This window comes from Myodes glareolus, chromosome 5, assembly GCF_982192425.1.
Source record: "Myodes glareolus chromosome 5, mMyoGla1.1, whole genome shotgun sequence".
Lineage (NCBI taxonomy): Eukaryota > Metazoa > Chordata > Mammalia > Rodentia > Cricetidae > Myodes > Myodes glareolus.
In genome coordinates this window covers 52,164,490-52,186,507 of record NC_142030.1, presented here as the reverse complement: position 1 = coordinate 52,186,507, position 22,018 = coordinate 52,164,490, and the positions used below count along the sequence as shown (strand labels likewise).

The window sequence follows — 22,018 nt, the reverse complement described above, 5'->3', positions numbered from 1 at the left end:
TGAACAGAAGCAAGTCAGCCGCTCTGCCCCGGGAAGAGCTGCACACATATTCTGCCCACTAAAGCTGTTCTCTTTTAGACCTGTCTTGTTTAATTCCTCAGTTCAAGTTGGCGACCCAGCTTTGTCCTTCTGCATCCCTTCACAACTACCAATGCCTTCTTTGTTTGTTTATTTCGCTTGGAGTCACACCTTCCGCCTCCTGAGGGCTGGGCTTATTTTAGCTAGGTAGCCTTCACTTGCCAGTTTCTCTTTTCATTCTGTCTATAACTGCAGCTGCCTTATCGCTTCCATTCCTCTGCATTGCCCACCCCGTCTGTTTACCTCTTCTATTTTTTGATCCCTTGCTCTGATGTTAACCCTTAGTTATAAATATCAAATATACACCACGCTGAGCTTTCCCCTCTTCTCAGGAGGCAGGTTCGTTCAGCGGGCTGCACTGTATTCTCACTCCGGGCATATCCAGGAGTGACAGTGAACCTCTTGAAGAGTGCCCTCCTCTCACTGGAGACTGGACAAGGTACCCCCGAGGGCTGAGCTGCTAGACTCCAGTCCTGCAGAGTGAATCAACACCTCAACCTCACTCCATAGCCACCGTGAACATTGAGGGTTTCCAACCAGAGACCTCATTCCATCTGTGCAAATCTCAACACAAGAAGCAGGAAATGGCCCCCACAATCATTGCCAATTCGACAGCAATGTATCCCAGTGAGAGCAGATGGGACAAAATCCCAAGGAATTCTAAAACAATTGCAAAAGTGTTTAACAGAATAAAAGAGGACGGGAATGGACTCCGGAATGAACTCAGAGTGGAGACAAACTGCTAAATGACAAGGGTATCAAAACATCATACAAGAAAGAAACTCAATGAAAAAGAAATGTTGAAAACCTCAAACTAAAATTTGGAAATTAGGAGCTCAGTAAGTCAAACTGTAAGAGTGTCACGGGAAGTAACATCCATGGATCAACTGAAAGACAGGGTAGCAGGGATTGAAGACTAAGTCCATGGGTTAGAACACTGAGACACTCACAAGAAGAAGTGAAGAATGTGTGGCTAGAACATGTAAGGTCGGAGTGACACCAATAAAAGGCCAAAGGCATGAATCATGGACATTGAAGAGGTAAAAGCTGTTCTAGCTAAAGATGTAGAAAATATGTTAAACAAAACCTAACAGACAATATCCCAAGTCAAAGAAAGAGATGGCAACCTATATCCCAGAGACACTAAAAAAAAACCCAAGCAAACAAACAAACAAACAAAAAACCCAAGCAAATAAGACTCAAAGAAAAATTTCCAATGTCATATTATCATTAAAGGACTAAATATACAGAACCAAAAAGGGGAATATTAAGCACTTCAAGGGTACCAAGTCGGATATAAAGAAAAATCTGCCAGTTTCGCAACAGAAATCCTCTGAGTCAAGAGGACACAAAATTCTGAATTCCATGCTCTGAGTGACAGTGATTGCCGGTCTGGATTATCCACCGAAGTCATGCTTCAGAACTGGAGGAGGAAGAAAAACTCCACGATAAACATGAACGAAAGAAGCTGAAGACTCTTATGTCTGCACTAGAGAACATAACCGAAGAGAGCCTGTACACTGATGAGCTCGCCACTCCCACGAGGCCCCAGGAAAGACTAAACCGGGCTACAACCTCAAACAAACAGGCAAAGCTTAGGAGAAAACCAAACATTACAAAACAGCAAAATAAAAGGAAGTATCACATACATTTTAATAAATGCTTGGAATGCAAATTGTCTTGATTTTCTAATAAGTGCAATAAAAACAACAGCAAAGGAAAGGAAGTAAAGTACCCCTGTCTGCAAACGATATGAGCATAAGAGACCTACAGACTCCACCAGAAGACTCCAACCACTCCTAGCAAACCAGCAGCACACAAAGCAACACCAACAGCCTGTCCATTTGCCAGGAATAAACACAGCAAGAAAGAGAAGAGACAAAGCTCGGTCACAGCAGACTCCAAAACGAAGAAAATGCTTAGGGATAAACTGAACACAGAAATGAAGGTCTCAGCCTGGTAGTGGGGGCACACGCCTTTAAAGCCAGCCCTAGGGAGAAAGAGGAAGGCGGATCTCAGAGTTGGAGGCCAGTCTGATCCTCAGAGGTAGTTCCAGGGTAGACAGGACTACACAGAGAAACAAAGCAAAGCAGATGAAGGGGGAGAAGGAAGAAGAAGAAAAGTCAAACGAAGAAGATCTCTGTGTTCATTTTAAAACATGAAGGAAACTGAAGGTCTTAGAAAACTGAAAGCCCACCTATGGTCATAGAGGGGATGAAGCATTGCAAATGTCTGTAGGATCAAAAGTGTTCTAAAGAATCACTGCAGCTTCCATTAAAATTACAGTAGCAAGTGACACAGAAGAAAAATTCAGACAATCATGCAGAAGCATTAAAAAAAAAAACTCAAGAGGGTCAACACAGTGCTGAGCAAAATGAGTATCCTCGAGGCGTCACCTATAAGTTAAGTTATACTGCAGAGTTATAGTAACTAAAACAGTGTGGTACCGGCACATGGACAGACACGTTGATTAGTGGGGTACAGTAGAGGACCCACAATTAAACCCACACAGATACAATCGTTTGATATTTGAAAGAAGGTGAACACACACTGGAGAAAAGCCAGCATCCTCAACAGCGCCATGGAAGCCGGACCTCCACATGCAGAAGAACGGAAAGTGATCCCAATCCCTCAGACTCGCTTTCATACAGTGAAATTACGTCACTCACCAGAAAGGTTATGCAGATGGAGATCACAGTATAAAGAGGAAGGAGCCAGACACCAAGAGGCAAATATCACATACTTTCTCTTCCTTGTGGATATGTTTAGGGATGCCACTTTACGACACAAAAGCAGAATGAAGACTGGGGAAGGAAGGAGAAGCAGGGAAGAGGAGGCACAGGTGGGAATTTCAAAATCATGGAGTGAATATAGCTGAATACATTGTGTACTTGAAAGAGATTGTCTCTAGGGAGCAAAGCAGTGTGCATGATGAACATACACCAGTTTAACAAAAGGCATAGTTGTCATTCCAGGCTCAGGCTTTGGACTAATGATCTACAGACACCGTTCACAGCAGCTGAGATGGTTCCGCCCATTTCAGAGGAAGATGTGGTCACATGGGCATTGGCCAGCACCTGGGCTTTTTCAGTAAGGAGAACAAATAATAAACTCCCAGCATTGAAATATCGCATTCTGTGGTAATATCCTAACTAATCATCTTGCTAATAAATATCTAAAGACCACATTTTTTTTCCTTGGGCTTCCAGCTTCCACGGGAACATTCTGATTGTGACATAATTTTTAAATGAGTGGGTTTATTCATAGTTTTATATTAGCAAATGTCAAGCTTATTACTAATGAGCAAACCCTGTAGATCCACAGTAGTGTTAATTTTTAACAGTACAAGGAATGAGGAGAAATAAGGAGACAATTAAAAATTTCCCTGGGGTATTGACTCCCATGAAATTCTGTGCAAAGCAAGAAAGCATGAAGCCCTCAGAGGACGCATTTAGAAAGGATGCCAAAAGCTGGGTCACTGTACAGGGGAAAGAGCAAGGCCCACACTTCCTATGGCACACCTGGTTACAGTCACGGCCTCTTACAATGTCTCTCTGGCCACTGCTAGTGAGATATCCCTGCTGGCCTTTGATTTGCTAAAAGGACATTCCCAGCAAGTTTTCATTTCATAAGGATTTATTGCCTCCTTATTGATGTTTCCTTTCTAATCACTACTGCAATTGCTTTTACTTGAGAGACCAGTGCTTAGTGTGATATTCAGCTCCTCCAAAGCTCTGCCGCAAAAGTTCTCTTGCCTAGCCAGGGTGTGCTAACACAGACCTTCCTTTCCCCATTAATCTCCTGAGTGGAAGCGTATGTATCTGGGGCTGTTTAACCTCCCAGCTCTAGAATGTGAGAAGCATCTGCCTTTTGTGGGGACTTATGACACTTCCCTACAAACCTATGTACCCTACATGCATTCTCAAGCAAATATAATTGTTTTCCAAACCTTCCTAATGCTTAAGTCTGTTTGCTAAGATGTTGGAGGCTTCCTACATTGGTGGCCATGGAAACCAGCCACCTTATAATGGCAATTTTCCTGGATGCATGCCAGGTTGCTGAGGGCCAGATAGTACCCTACATTTTAGGGAGTCAAGGTCAGATATTTCTTGTGATAGCTCACAAAAGTTCCAGATGACAGTTAAGAATACAAAAGTATGATATGGTTTGCTCTGATGTGGAAACTGCATAGTTTTCTCTTTTGGGGGGTGGGGGGGGTGTTTCAAGACAGGGTTGGGGAATTTGAGGGCAGAGTTTCTCTGTCTAACAACCCTAGCTGTCCTGGAACTCACGGCATAGTTTTAAGCGCATAAGTAGGCCAATGTGCTAATAGATTTAGAGTCATTGTCTTCCCTCACCATGGCTATCAACACAATTTGTCACATGAGAAGGAGGTCTTCTCCACAAGAATGAACATGGCGCACGAAGGTGTGTACGTGGTCACTCTGCTCCCCATCCCACTCACTTCCTAGAGACAAACCAAATACACAGCCTGCACACAAACATAAGTGTGCATCTGTTTTTCTGCCTCATCTAGGTGGTGATCTCCTTTGAAGCAGGGAAAGCTGTCCGAAGTCCAGGTTGCTTACAGGCCTTCCCTGCAACTCAGACCTGAGTCGCACGTGGAAGGAAAAAGAGCTTTATGAATGACTGAGCCGTTGTCATTTACCTTTGAGAATCTACAGGGAAACATCAACTTGACTTGTGCGAATGCTTCTGTTCCACCACCATTGAGAGGCCAGGTGGACAGTGTAAGTCTATAGGAAAAATTGCATGGGCCTTGCCTGACCGGCTCACTGTGAAGACTCTGAGACGTGCACCTTCCACGGCACTGGAAGGGAGGAAAGACAGGAAGGCAACCCCTATCCTACTTTAGGTTATAAGCCTCCCTTCACAAGCATGTCAGCATTGGCTAAGGAAGTAAGCGCCAGGTTGTCTCCAGGCAGGGTAGGAGATGTTCATCCTAACATAGCATGTGTGGTCGCGAGGGAAGATCAAAGTAAGGGCCACAGATAGAGGCTAGAGAGAGAGTTCTTTTCTGAAGAGAAAATGAGCCTGTCGCTTGCCCTCACACCCATTGCCACTCGCACAGGATCAGTGAGCATCAGACGATTGCAAAGTGAATTCACTCCTGGCCCTCTCCCGTGTCCCTGTTGCTAGTTCAGAGACCCTTGGAAGGTCCCACTCTTCCAGTCCAAAGGATGGTCGACTTAAGAGCCCATCCTCTCCCAAAACAAAGAATCAAGGTAGTTGATGTTTAACCTAACGGATGGGTTACAGTGGCGAAGAGGCTTCTCCACGGTAAAGAAGCAGAGAGCCCTGTTGACACACTTATTTTTAGCATAGTATTTTTATTGATTATTTGGAAATGTCACATAATGTGCCCCAATCACATTCACTTCCCAGCCCTCCCAGGCTCATCGCTCCCCCCACCCCCCGCTTGAGAGCTCCTCGAAAACAAAAGAAGAAAAAGAGAAGAAAACAACAAGTCCAATTTGTGCTGCCCATACAGTCCCTGGAGCATGGTCAAACTCTCAGTGGCCAGCCCCTTAAAGAAAACTGGGTCCTTCCCGACCACCCCTGCTGGAAGCAATCCGCCGTGAAGAGCTACACTTCAATCTCTATCACAGTTTTTGTCAGTGTTCTCTTCCACAGCTTCCTGTCTAGACTCTTTCTATGTCTCTCATTCTCCAGGGCGAATCCGCAGCCATTCATACCACGCTAAAGCAGCTTCCCTGAAGCAGATGCAGAGATCCACAGCCAAGCACTGGGCCAGGCTCTGTGAGTCCAGTCAAAGAGAGGGAGGGAGGAGGAATTATATGAGCAAAGGGGCCAAGTTCAGGCAGAGGTGGGGGCGTGCATGCAGAGCAGGGGACACGGAGAAAGCTGACCCAAACTAGTGCGAGCACACAGACTATGGACCTACAGCTGGGGAGCCTGCATGGAACTATACTAGGTCCTCTGAATGTGTGTGACAGTTGTGTGGCTTGGTCTGTGTGTGGGGCCCCTGACAGTGGGAACAGGATCTATCCCTGGTGCATGAGCTGGCTTTTTTGGAGCCCATTCCCTATGGTGGGATGCCTTGCTCAACCTTGATGCGGAGGGGAGGGGTTTGGTCCTGCCTCAACTTGATATGCCAGGTTTTACTGACTCGCCATGGGAGGCCTTACCCTCTCTGAGCAGTGGATGAAGGGTGTGGGGAGGTGGGGGGATTAGGAGGAGGGGAAAGAGGGGGAACTGTGGTTGGTATGTAAAATGAATAAAAATTTTAAAATCAAAAAAGACGCTTCCCTGCCCGTCATAATCAGAAGCAGAACAGATCACAGACTTCCACGTGGTGTCTGCCTACAGCACGGGCCAAGGGCATCAACAAGGCTTCAGGAGGCAGCACAGACTATGCACCTTCCCAAGGCCTCCCGTGGTAACATGGGCCATGAACCTTAACATGGTCCTCTACAGCAGCACAGATCACAGACATCAACATGACCAGGTCACACACGTCAACATGCGGGCCAAACTTTCATGCAACTATTCTTTCAAAATAACTGAACACAGACTCTGTGTGTGTGTGTGTGTGTGTGTGTGTGTGTGTGTGTGTGTGCAGGCATGTATATGTATGTGGAAGCCAGAGGATAATTCTGGGTGCTCTTAGGTACCACAAAATCATCATTTATTTATCTCCCTACTTATTTATTGAGACAAGGTTTCTCACTGGCTCAGAACTCATTAAAAGGATCCAATTCAAATCCCTGGCTAATACTTCACCACCTGAGTCAGCTCCCCAGCTCCAAAGACAAATTTTTATCAACAAAATTAATGTATTCCCTCTCTCTCCTGTGCCTTCCATGATTAAGACAGTTACAGCCAAGTCGTAAAGGCACAAATCCCTGCAAGTGGACATGGATTGAGCAAAAGATAGTCAAAGATTGTTTGAGCCATTTTCCCCCCAGCCTCAGATGAGAAGAAGAAAAAAAAGTCAACTTCCATCAAGGATGTTGAAATGACCAAATCTGCAATAGCCATTTGGACAGAGTACGGGTGAATAGTCCATTCTTCTTGGAGAAATGAAAAAAAAAAATCCAGGCCATTATCCAAGCTGACTTAAAAAAGATAGCCCAGGGACTGAAATCTGTGGCTCTGATACCATTTGAAGAAAAACGGGGATGAAGACAGGTGCCTGGTGGTTCATTCTTTCTCAATAATGCCTGCACCGGTGCCTGCCTGTGTCCGTGCACAATGGGCTCTGACCAAACGGAGCCATCTTTAGCAGCCTCTAGACAAGAGGAAAAAGATCCTGAAAAAGTAAAATAATTTAAAGAGACTGCTACTGATGGCTTAACATCAAAACATATCCCACTTCTTATTGCCCAGAATGCATAAATCTGAAAAAGACAATTTTTAAATAGACAGATTGTCTTTAGAGGAAGTAACACCAGCCAGTTGATTATTAGAAACTTAATGAACTCATGTTTAGCTTAGTGCTTTCTTCTATGTGTTTAGCTCAGGTGCTCATTCATTATTCAACAATATCACAAACCGGTCTTTCTAAGGGCCTGGGTGTACAATGAAGGAAATGGTCCCCGTGTGTAGTCAGGTTGGCCTGTGGTAACTACTCCCTGTTACAGCATTTGATGACTACATGCTTCAATTTTGCCATTCACAATGATGAGAAGACAGCAGTTAACTGAGAAAATCAGGCTCCAATCTCTGATTCTGTCCCCCAAAAAAGTAAAAACACAGTTTTCAGACAGTTAGGTGAGCTAGGCGAAAACAGAATGGTTTCATGTAGTTGAACATGACATTGGGATGCACTGGAGATTAGCTGGCAGGTGCAGCTCCTCAGAGAGCAGGAGTCAGGAAGAGCTATGTGAACTAGTTGTTACTTAGGGTGGCCTGCTCATCTCCCATTCTCAGGTTTTAAGAGAAAGCTACGCTTCAGATAAAAGATCACAATAGTTTGCCAAATCACAGGGTTCAGTGCTAGACCCCTTACCACTTAGATGAGAGGAGCATGAATTCTCAGCCCCACCCCACCAGAGACCTGCTCCCTCGGAATCTGCAGCAATTTGATGTGTGTATGTAGAATTCCAGAATGTATAAATCTGAAAAATGCAATTTTTAAATGGACAGAAAAGTAAGAAAGTCATCAAATTGTCTGTAGGTAAAATAACATCAACCAGTTGATTACTAGAAACTTAGGTAAATTATTATAACATTCGTAGAAAATTAGGTAAGTCATTTATTTCTTAAGATTTTGCTAAGTCCTGAACTAGCTGCCTTGGCTAAGACTAAAGCCACATACTGTCCACTCATTCTTTGGTTGGCTTCACTGTTTGAGAATTGTGAGAATTAAAAAGCCAGGAAAAGGCTTGCTTTGGGGGGAGGGCTCTCCAGACCCTTTAAAGGAAAACTTCATCCAAGCTAAGCTTGACTAAAATACACAGAAATAGGGCTAAATCATTAAAACTTTGCTTATATTGACAGGGCATCCTTTGGAGTGGATTAAGGAAGAAAGTTCTGTGAAATCGGTGCAGCAGAATCTGCGTCCTGCAAAGAGAATGGACTACAGAGGCAAGCGAGAGCGCTGGGGAGATGTTGGGAGAATACAGGGAGGAGCCAGAGACAAAGGGAGAGAACTTGAATCTAGTCAGTAAGATAGCAGTGAAGATTCAGTAAGACGTACTGATGGGTGGAATTACAGAGTTGCAGTAGGGCACAAGGGGCGGGGGAGGAGGGATTCAAAGAACCAGTACCTAGCACCAAGTAATAACACTACTGATCAATATCCAGGCCCTCTGGTCCACCTGAAACTGCTCTGACCCCAAATGCAAACTCCACACCTCTTTGAGCTGATGGATAATGGCTATAAAGCCTAGTTCCTACTTCTCTCTTCCTCGCCATGAAATTCTGACCTGCTTTTCCCTAAAAAGAAAAGATAACAGAGAAATATAGCATAGATGTAAGGAAAGAGGAAAGTAATACTGATCTTAAAACAAAATGAACAGCAGTTGAAATTCCATAGACAAGTGCAGAAAACCCTGGTTTAAAAACTAGACCCTGAGTTTCCACGCTACGTAGTCAAAGGTTGACAGTGAGAGTGGAATCATCTTCAGACCTCTCGACACTTCAGAAACAATCCAATGCCTGAAGCGAAGAACTAAAACTCACATCAGGAAGCCAACCTTTAATAAAGTCTCCAGAAAGTCCGCTTCTAAAGAGTTCTGCAGCTGTAGGTGGAGCTCCTCCTCTTGACCTTGCTCATTATTCACAGGAGGAGGAGTTATTCTGAGGTCAGCAGCCATCGTGGCTGCACGTGGGATGAAGTATCCTCAGAAGTCAGCTTCCCACTTTAGCACACTTTCAAAGATGTGTGCTCATGTGTCCTCATGGCGGAGAGCCTCTCTTTCCTGTCCAACATCTGCTCTTGTCTTTGTATACTAAGACTGGTAAAGCCAGGCCTCATACCCTCCCAGTCCCCAGCACGGTTTCCTCCAAGCACATGTCTGTTCTGGGCCTGAAACCCAAATGTACCTCTTGCTATAGCTGATACATTTTCTACCTAATTCAGCAGAAGGTTGACAGAGGGCAAGGTAGAATTCCAGGCAATATTTTTTTAAATGGAATTCTATTTTTAGGTTCCAGGATAAAGAACAGTTAATGGCCTCTGAGCTTATGTTGCTACCAGCATTTCTCTCTTTCTGGGTGCTTCTGGGGATAGCTCATGGTCACCCAAGGAAACCAATCCAGTTCCTTCCAGCATTCTAAGAAAAGACTGGAATTTTTTTCCGAAAGCAGAATTTTATTTCAAAGTCAATTATATTACAAACTGGATTCATGGTTAAGTTAATAGGCCTTGCTAAGAATCTGTGGGAAGATGGAAGGAAATCCTGAAATTTTCTGTCTTGAGGAAGCCCTGCCTATCTAGGGTATATCTATCATCTGTCTGTCTTCCTTCCTTCCTTTCTTTGCCTTTCCTTTCCTTTTTTTCTTCTTCTTTCTTTTTTTTCTACCTATCATCTATCTGTCTGCCTATCTATCCATCTGTCTATCCATGTATTTAGGAAGGAAGGAAGGAAGGAGGGAGGGAGGGAGGGAGAGAGAGAGAGAGAGAGAGACAGAGAGTAGTGTAGTGATTTTTTTCATTTGTATTTTAATAATTAAAGCTTGCCTGAAGTTCAGAGAGTAAAACAGCTGCACTGGTCAGCCTTACAGACCAGGCAATGGTGACACACACCTTTAATCAAAGTAGCCACACTAGTTTGTCATAGAAATAGGGTGGTGGTGGTGTATGCCTTTAATCCCAGAACTAGAGAGGAACATAAGAAGAGAGGAGACAGCTCTCAGACACAGTTTCATTCCGAGATTCCTGGAGACTTTTCTGACCTTCAGGTTGAACTCCAATTTGTCTCTGAGTTTTTATTGATTGTGCTACAGGGGAGAAACCAAGATGAGGGAAGACAGGGAGCTCTCACTACTTCTCCGAGTACACATCTCTGGAGTAACAAACCTGTAGGATTGTCTCTGTGTTTGAAGATTACAGTTGGTTTTGAACTCTCAGCATCCCTATTTGCCTGGCGGAAATGCTTGGTAGTTTAGTGCCCTGGGATGCTTCGTTTGTTCATCTGGTCTGTCTATGCAAGCCCACGCTGGCCTGGAACTTTTGTTCCTCTGCCTCAGCCTCTTGTATGCTGGAATTACAGGTATATATACAGCAATGGGCCAGAGTGTATGTTTCAAGATGCAACACCTTGAGAAATAATTTGCATACTATTAACTCACTAGCATGTGAGATTTCAGTGTGTAGCCATCACCTCATTTTTGGACACTCCCTAGGTGATCTCAAGGGGCAAGTGAATTTTGGGAGCAATACTGCATAAGGCCACTATAAGCACTAGATAGAAAACACATGGAAATAAAGATATGATGTTTAACATAAAGGTGAGTCTACATTATCATAACCCCAAAGAGGTTTCGGAGAAAACTATACTGAAGATGAAGGGAAAGAGAAAAGTGTCCTACAGGATTGTATTTCAACTCGACTAACCCAGGTGAAATGATCGACTTCTCATCATGAACACATTTTCAGAGTACGGAGTCCTCTGAGTATCTAATGTGTGAGCAGGAGTGGCAGTGGAGAGACCAGGAAAGGGGTGGGGAGTAACAATGATTCCAGTAGTTTCCGAGTTTGCTGGTCTTCTCATAAGCTCTGGACTGGTACTGAGGATGCTAGTGATGTGTGGTTCCTTTGGGAAATCCCTTCCCACCAAGGGTATCACACACTACACCACTGACATTTGCAACGCCGTCAAATGGGGCTCTTAACTCAGCCTTCATAGCTGAGCTTCACTCAGCGCGGTGCCAGCCCTTTGGGATCAGAAGTGACGCCAACATCGTAACAACAATGACAAAACCCACCTCAACATCCCAGTACTTGTTTAGATGCAGAGGAGACAGATTATCTGCTGGACTGAACCAGGGAATTCACAATTACTGTCAAACAAGAAGGAAGTAAAAAAAGCACTCATCCCAGAGAGCTCAGAACACTTCATAGCTGCTGTAGGTTGCAGAAGACTGGCAAGCAATACCTGCAATTTTTCTCTGTAAGGCATATCCTGAGAAGAAACACTCTGGGCACTTAATAACTCCAGTGAATAAGTGGCGCGGCCACAAGCTGTTATTAGGAACACTGAATGATGTATTACCAACATAGAGATCAAGAAAAAAAAAATGTCATCCAGGGGGAAAAGATTAATTAATATCAATTAATTTTCTTTTAAGGAACAGATTATGCAGAAGTCTTTAGGCTTCTGAGGAGAATGTGTGAAAAAAAAACTTTACAGTATGCAGGAATTTGCATATAGACTGGGAATAAAAGTAGATCGCCAAAGTTTGTCCCCTGGGGTAGTTTCAAGATGAAGAACAAAGGACAGTGGCATTTGTGTTGGTGTGTAGTCCTGGGGCTTGAAGGAAAGAAAAGCAGACTTTGGAAGGCACTGAGAAAGCTTAGGAGTTGGGAAGTTACACAAAATGCTATTAAGTACCCTCGGCCAGAAGGAAAGTATTTTTTTCTTAATACAAAATGCAGAAAGGATTAGAAAGCAAGTTAACAAGAGCCCCAGGTAAAGTCCATTAGGCGGAGAACTTGATTTCCTTAAATTCCCCCTTCAAGTACAAGATAATCACGCCTGATTTGCAGCCTATGCATAGAAAAGACCTGTCATCTAGCAAACGGGGGCAGGTCATTTCTTTGCTCTTTGCTTTTCATTTCTAAATTCAAAGCTTAGACCAAGATAATGCTCATCAAGTTTGCTATGGGAGATTTAGCATACATTACTTAAAGAAAACATCCCGTGTTCGAACAGCACTGGGAAGAAATAAGGCAATCTGATCACACGGGTTTCGTTCTTACAGGATTCATGGAAGGTCAGTTGTATTAAAGCCGACATCCAACTGCAGAATATAGCCTGCAGTATTTCACTAGCCAAAGATCTCTCTCTCTCTCTCTCTCTCTCTCTCTCTCTCCACCTGCTTCTCTCTCATGCACTGTGTGTTTGTGGTAGTGATGGGGTGTACATTTGTTGTTACCTGTGAAGCCCAGAAGTAAACCTCAACTGTAGCTTCTCAGGTACCAATCACCATGTTTTTGGAGACACGGTCTGACCAGTACGGAGTTTGCAGACTAGGCGTGGCTGCTGGCCAGGAACCCAGAGTCCATCTGTCTCCATCTCTACAGCTCCAAGATTATAGACTTATGCCACACTTTCAACTTTTTTTAATGTGGGTTTTGGGGTTCTACTTAAGTCCTCATCAACTGAGCTCTCTGTTCATCTTCTCAGCCTCTAGCCAAGAACTGTTTTGGGATAGACTACACCAAGTGACTGCCTTTTGTTGCAGACTCAATGCCACTTGCAAGTCTATTCTGTGGTTTTTGGTGCATAGATTTTTAAACAATGGTCACTTGCAATGGACAATGCAAAGTAACAGCCTTCACTACTAACTAGGCTAACAATTTACAGAAAGGAAATGTAAAAATCCCCAATTTCAATGTAGCCTGAAGAATCAGTAACTGGCCTCTTTCTGTGCACACACATGCAGGCGTGCACCATACATACACACACACTTTTAATTACTCAACAGAATCCTTAGACTAGATTCACTTCGTATTTCATAAGTAATAATTTTTCTCTTTATTGGATATAATACCTATTACACACTAGCCTTTATGCACGTTTCTAAATACGGTAGGGACTTGATCAATATAATAGATATGATAAATAAAATCCACAGCCAATACTGTCAAAAAGATCACACAGACACACACACACACACACACACACACACACACACACAACCAACATGCTGTCCTGCCACCCGGCTGAATTCCATCAGCTTTCTCTGTGCATCCTGTGTCTTCCCCCCTTCTCCATACATGGCAGTGGTCATCTATGTTCTGGAACATAAGTCAAAGTTGAACAACCCACGGATGGAAGAGGATCTTTGCTACGGTTTAGAATTTGTCTCGATCTAGGTCACATGTCCCTGCCATAACTTACTGTGGAAATTACTGGCTGGTTCCTAAGTCTGTAAAAGGGAAATGGGTTCTTGGATGGACAACCAGAGCCGGGAAGTCAGTAGAGTTCTTCAAGCATTAACTTGCCTCTAGGAGGCCCAAGTCATGAGGCTGCCACACTCCACTGGGAAACCACCAGGGGAAGTCCCACACCGGCGGCCATCCCCTTAGGGTGTTTCATTTCCTTTACAAAAGTGCTTATCTTTGAGGTTTGAATTTCTGCTGAAAAGCACGTGCAATTTTTCTCCCCCGACTCCAGTGCCCCAAACAAAGCCCCATCAGGAGTAGAGAAAAGAGTCTTAACTGCAGAAAAAGACTTCCTCCCACAGTGGTGTCCGATCCCAGCAGCCTCTAGTGTGGATTTGTGTACTCTGGGAACTAATGGTACCTGGGTTTCCCAAGCAGAGGACTGATCCACAGGGTGTAGAGAAGGCCAAGGAAGCAGAGGACGTCTCAGGCAGGCAATTCTCTGCAGTGGCTCTCGGGAAGTGAGATCAAAGAGTAGCCGCCCCAATTAAAGGCCGGGGTGGGGGTGGGGCAAACGCGCGCTCTCTGGGACGATTCTGACCTTTCTCCCTGCTCAGACACGGGCAGAGACTCCCACTTCCTGGTAAGCCACTGTGCGCTCACTTCTGTTTGCAAGCTTCTCAGGGCGCTGTTTTATTTCCTAAATAAACCACGAGCTAAGCAGTGTGGAGGTGCTGGGGTAACCCTTCCGGACAGCCTTTTCCTGCTCTCCGGTATCTCACGTGAGGGAAATCAACAGTTTAGCTGCCAGGCCATGTAGGCTGGAGGTTTAGCTCAGAAATTATTAGCCCCCATCCTCCCCTCTCCTGCATCTTTTTTTCTACTCTCTCTTGCCCCACAGATTTGGAGTAGGGCCCGGAAAACGTCCTGTGGCTACAGGAGCTCTGAACTGGAGACTCGGGTTAACTAGAACTTTAGATCCCACCTCCAGCCTCCAGGTCACAGGAGACAGATGAAAGTCAGCTCTGGAATTCGAGTTATTTGAAAAACTGAAGGTGCCTTTGTTCTAAGTTCCAGCTCTAGCTCTAGGAAAAAGACCTGGCCTCTCAGGCTATCCTAAGGAAACAATTACCCCATCAGTGAGGTGCGCGCCTGTCCTACCCAGAAACCTTTCTCCATGAGATGCTTGCTGCTCTTTCAGACAGCACGCAGCATCAGACAGTTCTGCCTGTTTCTGAGGACTCGGGAAATAGTAACTTACTGTTTTTACGTTTCTTTATTCCTTTCTATGATACTGGCCAAAGGTTAAGAATGCTTTCCCTCACACCCTGGGCGTTTTCACTCTTGATCTGAAGCCCCCTCTCCTTTTGCCCGGTGGCTGCTAGTCCATATCTATTGAACTGAAATGACCTCTCTCCCTCTTGCCCTGATGGCTGTTGGGGTTTAAAGCCCACCCCGCCCCCGTTGTTTTTCCCTAACTTCTAATAAAATTGTCCTCAAGTTCCCCTTTGAGTTCATTGATAACTTCTCTTATTAATGAGGCTATGAATCCCAAAAGGGGCTTCAGTTTCCCTGGTAACAGTGTCCTCTAAATGCCAGCTGGGCTCCTGGGCAGCAGGCAGGAAGGCTTGGCTGAAAGGGTGTTCCAGGGAGCACAGATGAGCTCAGTGCAATCCTGGCATCTCTAGTCACATATGCTAGGCAGGGTGGCAATTTAAGGATTGAGAAGAGCCCAGGCTTGGACACCAATCTAATCAGACGACACCGCGATCCATTTTATTGTTACGCCCAAATCCACGAAGTCACCCAAAAGCCAACAAGGAGACTGAGTTCCTTACTGTCCCAAAGAGCCTATATTTTATGCAAGTTTGCAAACTCAGTCTCTCCGCACATCCAACGTATTGGAATAAACAGAGAGCCCCGAGCTCAGTTAGAGTAGGGTTTTTAAAGTAGTAAAGGTGGGGGTTAGGGGTTTCTGAGGTTCAGAACCCCTGATTGGCTGACAGGTGATCCTATCTACAGCGGTTGGAATGGTAGGCATTTCCTTTGGATGGTCTGTCTTGGGTGGTGCTCAGGTAATCTCAGTATGTGATTCTTCCTGCAGCCAGGTATTGCTTCAGGGTAAACGACTGAGATTCAGGCCTCTATTAAATTTATCGATGGCTGAATCCTATTCTGGCAGGTGATAATGGTTGGAAGTAGAGAACTTCCTTTGGGTGATATGTTCATATTAGCTTATCATGGCTGGCTCCTACATTTATCACTTAGAATGCAGGGTCTTCCTTAAGTGTCACCCTAGACCCTACACACACACGCCCCAATTCCTGGGCTTCAAACAAAGCTTCTCTGCTGATCCCCACTAAAAGCCTCGGTGATCAGCTCCTTTCATCCCCTCCTCCTGGCTTAGTTGGAACATTCCGGCCCTTCTCAGACCCCTCCCTGTCTCTCAGACCCCTTCCTGCCTCTCAGACCCCTCCCTGTCTCTCAGACCCCTCCCTACCCAGGTAGAATGCCCATATCCTTGTCCCTCGTCACTCTGTGTCCCCCTTGTTTATGTTCTTGTCTCAACAGTTGATGGTGATCTTGCTGAGGCTGGGGACACCCACCTGCCTCCATGTCATCATGACAGCTCCAAGTACAGGGCCTAGATAGATGGCATCATTTGATGAAGAACTCACGAATGAAAGAGAAGACGCAAAAACTCGGTCTGCCAAGCATCTTGCATTTTAGTACATAAGACGGGCTACCTGGCAATAGTGTTAGAATAAGAAGGAAGGTCTATAGGAATTGCCAGAGATGTAAACAGCCTGCTTGTTAGGCAGTGGTGATGAATCACGTGTGTATGGATACAAATGGATGAGGGAGAGGTTTCTGGGCATGGAGAGTCTTGTCTAAGAACAGCACGTGCCGAAATGGGGAATCTAAATGTGGGCTGACGTTCATCTGCCAAAGTCCTTCAATCACAAACAACAAACTCCTATTTCTTTTACCCATAAACATCAGAAAGGTGGACACTAGCAATAGCCACTGGTTGTGTTTAAGAAGGCAGCAGGTGCTAGAACCAGTACCAAGAAGACTCCATGCAAGAGACTGTAGACTCAGGCTTACCCGGCGAAGAGAAACCCTTAATACTTATCGTAATCAAATAAGATTTCGATTTGAAAGAATAAAAGGGTTGGGAAGACTGCAGCCCAAAGGGAGACTGATATCTGTGGAGAGCAACTGTCTTCAGGGACAGCATTTACAGATCGTAAGGGAACTTGAACACGGTAATTCTTAGACACAAATACACATGGAAGCCATAATTTGAGGACAGGTTGTTTATCCACCACAAAACAGGATATCTGCTACCTCTTCCTGCTCAACTCTGGACTATTGATGCAAGAGCCAAAGCTACTACCTTTGGTTACGGACCCACTGAGGAGTCCACCAGCCTCCAATCAATAGCAGCAAACTCATAGTACATAAAATCCCGTGGTTAATCTCAGGGGATGTCAACACAGAATGAATGAGAAGGGCATGAAGTTGGAACCGAGCTGTGTGGAGGTCAGGGTTATAGGGAGAGGGAGATTAGAGAATGCGGGACGTTACAGTAATCAGAATACTTTACACATGCACAAAACTGTTAAAAAAACAAATTCAAGAAAAGTTACAAACGAATATAATGGGTAAAACTGAAATTTAAAAATATATAAGAAGAGAAAAGTAATAGAGAAAATTTCTGAAGGCAAAAGAGATAAGAAGGGAGTTAAAAAAAAAATGAGCGAAGCATGAGGAAGCAGTGAAGAAGGGTCCTTAGGGGAGAGAGAGAGAGAGAACAGAGGTTGCTAAGCACCAAGGGTCCAGAGCCCAGGAAGGCTGCAGGGAGAAACACAAGCCAATGGGAAGAAATGAAAGCTGGTAATTCTTTAGGATTCAATAACATGCAATGATAAAAACAGTTCCTTCGCCCCAAGTCCTTGGAGCATAGGGAAATCTGGGACAATCTGTTCTCTTGCCACATCAGGAGAGAAGCGCTTTGTTTGAAAAGGTCCATGGTCAAACAGGAGGCTGCGACGTTAATCGATTTATTTCCGTTGAGAGCGAAGCATAAATGAAAGGTCTGTGTTTCAGAAAAGGCCATGAAAATGTGAAGACGTTAGTATTTGCAAGCTGAGAGGAGAGGTGAGATTCTCTGCCTGGCACATTTCAGAGAGGTTCAATCAGCCGGGGCAAGGGGACGGATTTAAAATAGAAAAGTAATGGGAAAAGGGCTTTCTATGAACAGAGACGATGGCTGATGAAAACCATCCCTCTGGAGCCATTTCTATTAATACACACTTACCAGGCAGCTTGGAGAGTTTGAAGGAAAAAAAAAAACTATATAGTTTTCATTTCCCATAGCTTCTGGGTCTAATTACATATTTGTATCCATATATGGATAGGAACACACACACTTTTTTTTTATATAGTGACAGAGATAGCTGCATATCCAAGTTGTAGCTCCTTACCTTAAAATAGATGTCTATGCTGCCTTTCAAAAATAGGAGGAGAAGGAAGAGAAATAGGAGGAGAAATAATATTGGCCCAAAGATCGACTGTCTTACTCACTAACTCATTCATTCATTCCGCTAGTATGTATTGGTTGCTACCCTATCAGAAACACAGTTTGGAACACCAAGGTTCTGACTATTGAGCCAAGTTAGGAAACAAACTCTCATGGTTCAAGTGCAGAAGATACATGCCTGCGGGCGTTTAAAATTCCAGTACACAGGATACTTGGGTGTCTAGAATGCACCCAGATTCCCATCTCCTTGATTTATGCCCACACAAATTTGTGCCCCATGCTCTGTAGTGGGTCAACAATAAGAGGGACAGTTTAGAACCCATGACTGCCCATTAAATATCTAACACAGAAACGCTCAGCTGGAAGTTGCAGGAGTATGTTTAATGAAAGTCTACCAAATAAGATAGCGGGTAATAAATCTCTTGATGAAAATTTAGTCAATGGGGCATTTAATTTGATGGTAGAATCTGCTTTCAAATTATTCAAAAATTGGATTTGTAAGAAAAAAAGAGGCACAGTCCACCTCACTCAGGCTGTTCTTTAGGGATTTATTTGCAGACCTAGAAGATGCCAGTGCTGAGACTTTCTTGAATATTTGATTTTGCTTGGCGATCATACTACTTCTTTCAATTAAATGACTATATATATATATATATATATATAATTGTCCAGCCACCCCAGGACATTTGTGAAAACAAAATGCTGTCTTAATGAGGTGAGCTTCAGAGTGACATTTGACCCATGAGACGCCTCATTAGCTGCTGTGGAAATGCAGCTCAATCTTCCCCCTCACTTCCCAAGGTTAGCAGACAATAAATAGTCCAGTTACTTCAGCCATTCCAGGTGAGGCCAGCTTCATGGCAGGCTCTGCACAGGTGAAAGGATCACTCTGACCTCCCAGAGACCTAAGACTGAGCGTGCTTAACTCCCAGCATGCTCCAGTCCAGCAGTAGGCACCAGAGGACGGGGTAGGGGGCAGGGAGACAGAAAAAAAGTATCCTATCTTCTACCTTTATTACAAGGAGCAGGCATTTAAATACCCAGAAAGGGACAGAGAGCACCTGCCCTATTGTCCTCTTGACAGCATCCAGTGGACTGCTATTTGCATTACTTGGCCCATTGTAACATGGGCTTTATCTTATAAGATATGTGTGTGTGTGTGTGTGTGTGTGTGTGTGTGTGTGTGTGTGTGTGTAAGCATGTGCAGGAAAGAAGAGGATTTGTTTTCCTTGAAATAGGATCTACCCCTGAAATCTGGCAGGCAGCCAGCAAGCCTTAGCAATTTGCTTATCTGGGGTGACAAATATATGTGCACCATGGCATTTTATGTGGGTGCTGTGGTTTCAAACTTTGTCCTCATCCTGGGGCAACGAAATCTCTTTCCCACTGACCCATCTTGGCAGCCCCTATCTGGGTATTTTTATTTACTAGAGAACAAACAATTTTCTTTATCTCATATGAGGAAAACATGTTTGTTTGAGGCAGAGTTTTGGTTTCCATAACAGGCTGTCCTGGAACTCTGGGATCTTCTACTTCAGTTTCCCAAGTGTTGCAATTGTTGGTGAGTTCCACCCTGTCTAACTGGAATGCATTCTTTAAGAGATGTGCATTAAGAATAAGAAAAATCAAGTTCAAAGGTTAATATAAAATAAAGCAGCTGATACCAAAGGAAATGGGTCTTATGGATCTGTGTGCCAATATTCAAAAAGAATGAAATATTTAATTTGTTATACTCTGTGACAACTGAAGGGAGTTACAAGAAAATTGTGTATGTGTCTGCACTAATAAAGACACACTTCTAAACTTCATTTCACCTCTTGGAAGAGCTAATTCCTAGGAAAGGTATCTTAGGCTTGTTTTCCCTCAATAATATCTCTTTTGACATGAAACTAATTATGGGTAAATTAATAAAATACTCAAAAGAAAGAAAGAAATCTTATGGTATAAACTTTAATATTATTTCAAGATACACTGACATAGTGTGCTGTTTTGAATGAGAAGGACTCCCATAGACACATATATCTGAATGTCTGGTTCACTGCTGGTGACCTGTTTGGAAAGGATTGGATGTGGACAAGGTGTGTCACTGGGCCCCAGCCATTCCCAGTTAGCAGTCCCTCCTTTCTTATACCTATCGATCAGACATAAGCACCCAGCTACTGCTTCATTGCCATGCCTGCCTGCCAACACCCCAGCCATGGTGGTCACTCATTCTGGAACAGCAGGTGCCCAAATTAAAACCTGTCTTTTCTATGTTGCCTTGGTTGTGGTGTTTCATCACAACAATGGAACAGTTTCTAAAACACATGGCTTCCTAGTTTGCCTTCTATAAATCTGCAGTTATCTTTTTACTTGTTCCTTACAGCAAAGGGGTAAGCATATTTGTTATGAAAACTTCCTGGCAAAGTTAACACCCACGGGAAGAACTGATGTTTTTTGGAAACTGTTGAAGTCCGTGCTTATCTTTAGGGTAAAACAAAACTAACTGTGTATGTACACATATGCATATATTCACACATATAAGCACACTGTACACACATTTATAACTGGATAGACATAGATGCATTCACACACACACACACTTTTATGTACATGGATAGGCGTAACTGTGTACATACACACGCACACACTTGCGTGTACAGACACAAGACTGACAGAACTTGCCACATCAACTAAGACAGTACCACAGTTAAGGCTAAATCTGAAATGTAGGATCCAAGAATTTTTTCGTACTCAGCGAGAAAGAAGATTTTGGTGTTTTTTTCTTTAAAAAGGAAGATGCACCCCAGCGTCAGCCTGACACTTCAGAGGAACACTGACATCTGAGGGTGTCTGGCAAATGAACAGCCCAGGTAAGGAAATGCAAAAACTTCTGGCTCGTCACTTACCCCGTTGTCCGGATCTGGCCCCTTCTCCTTGTAACCCATCACACTAAATGGAGCATGAGTCATTTGAGTAATGACTCAGAAAATGTCTAGCAGCCTCCTGCAACAGGAGATATCATGCTTCAGATAAAATTCAGGAGTACTAGGATGGGCTTTTATTTCAGCTCTAGCTAGACCACATCTCTCCATCAGAGATAGGAAAACTTTTTTTCTTCCTCAGGAAGCAGAAGCTGGGCCATATGCTATCTTGAGGCTTATTCCATTTCTCAAATTTAAAATTTCATAGGAAAGCCATTGGAAGAGTATATAAATGCAAAGGCATATAAATATTTGTGACTTGTGTTTTGCTTGCTTTTTAAAGATGTTTTTATTCCCTTCTTATAAAGTACTGTGTAATGGTTTCTGTAGTTATCTTAATGGCACATTAGCCTCTAAGCATGATAAGCTTTTGTTAAAAAGAAATTGCTTGGGCCAGAAGAGATCATTCAAAGGTTAAGAATGCTTGCTCTACATGCATAAGAACCTGAGATTGTTCCCACAGCACCCAAGTTAATAGTCAGTAATGGCTGTACATGTCTGTAAACCCCGGGTTGGGATAGCAAGGGAACTTGATGGCCAGCAGGCCAGCCTCTCTGAACTGGTGTCTCATACAGTGCAGGACCCCAAGTTAAGAAAATAAGGCTGACACCAGGTGCCACCCTCTGGCCTTCACATACAAGCACATGTACCTCCATACACATGTGAACCTCCACATACATGTACAAACATAACACACACACATACCGTGACACACATACACATAGCTTTTGAGAACTGCTTAAGTAAAAAGAAAAAAATCAAGAATTGAATTTTAGAGTTCAGTAAAATCCATAAAAGATCTTTTTTCAATAAAAATGTGTCGATCATCTCCAGTTTATTCAAAATCATAATGCCCACATTATTCTAACAGGGATTGCATCAGGACTTTGGGTT

At 43.8% G+C, this 22,018-nt stretch overlaps 1 protein-coding gene across 1 annotated transcript in view; it reads right to left on the bottom strand.

Moving 5' to 3' along the window:
• The window catches only part of Fhit (fragile histidine triad diadenosine triphosphatase), an 807,644-nt gene extending 793,448 nt beyond the window's left edge, over window positions 1–14,196 (bottom strand). Inside the window, exon 1 of the mRNA XM_048421187.3 lies at window positions 14,037–14,196. The gene's annotated coding sequence lies outside the window, so the exon portion shown is untranslated. The remainder of the gene's footprint in view (window positions 1–14,036) is intronic.
• Between the last annotated feature and the right edge of the window lie 7,822 nt (window positions 14,197–22,018).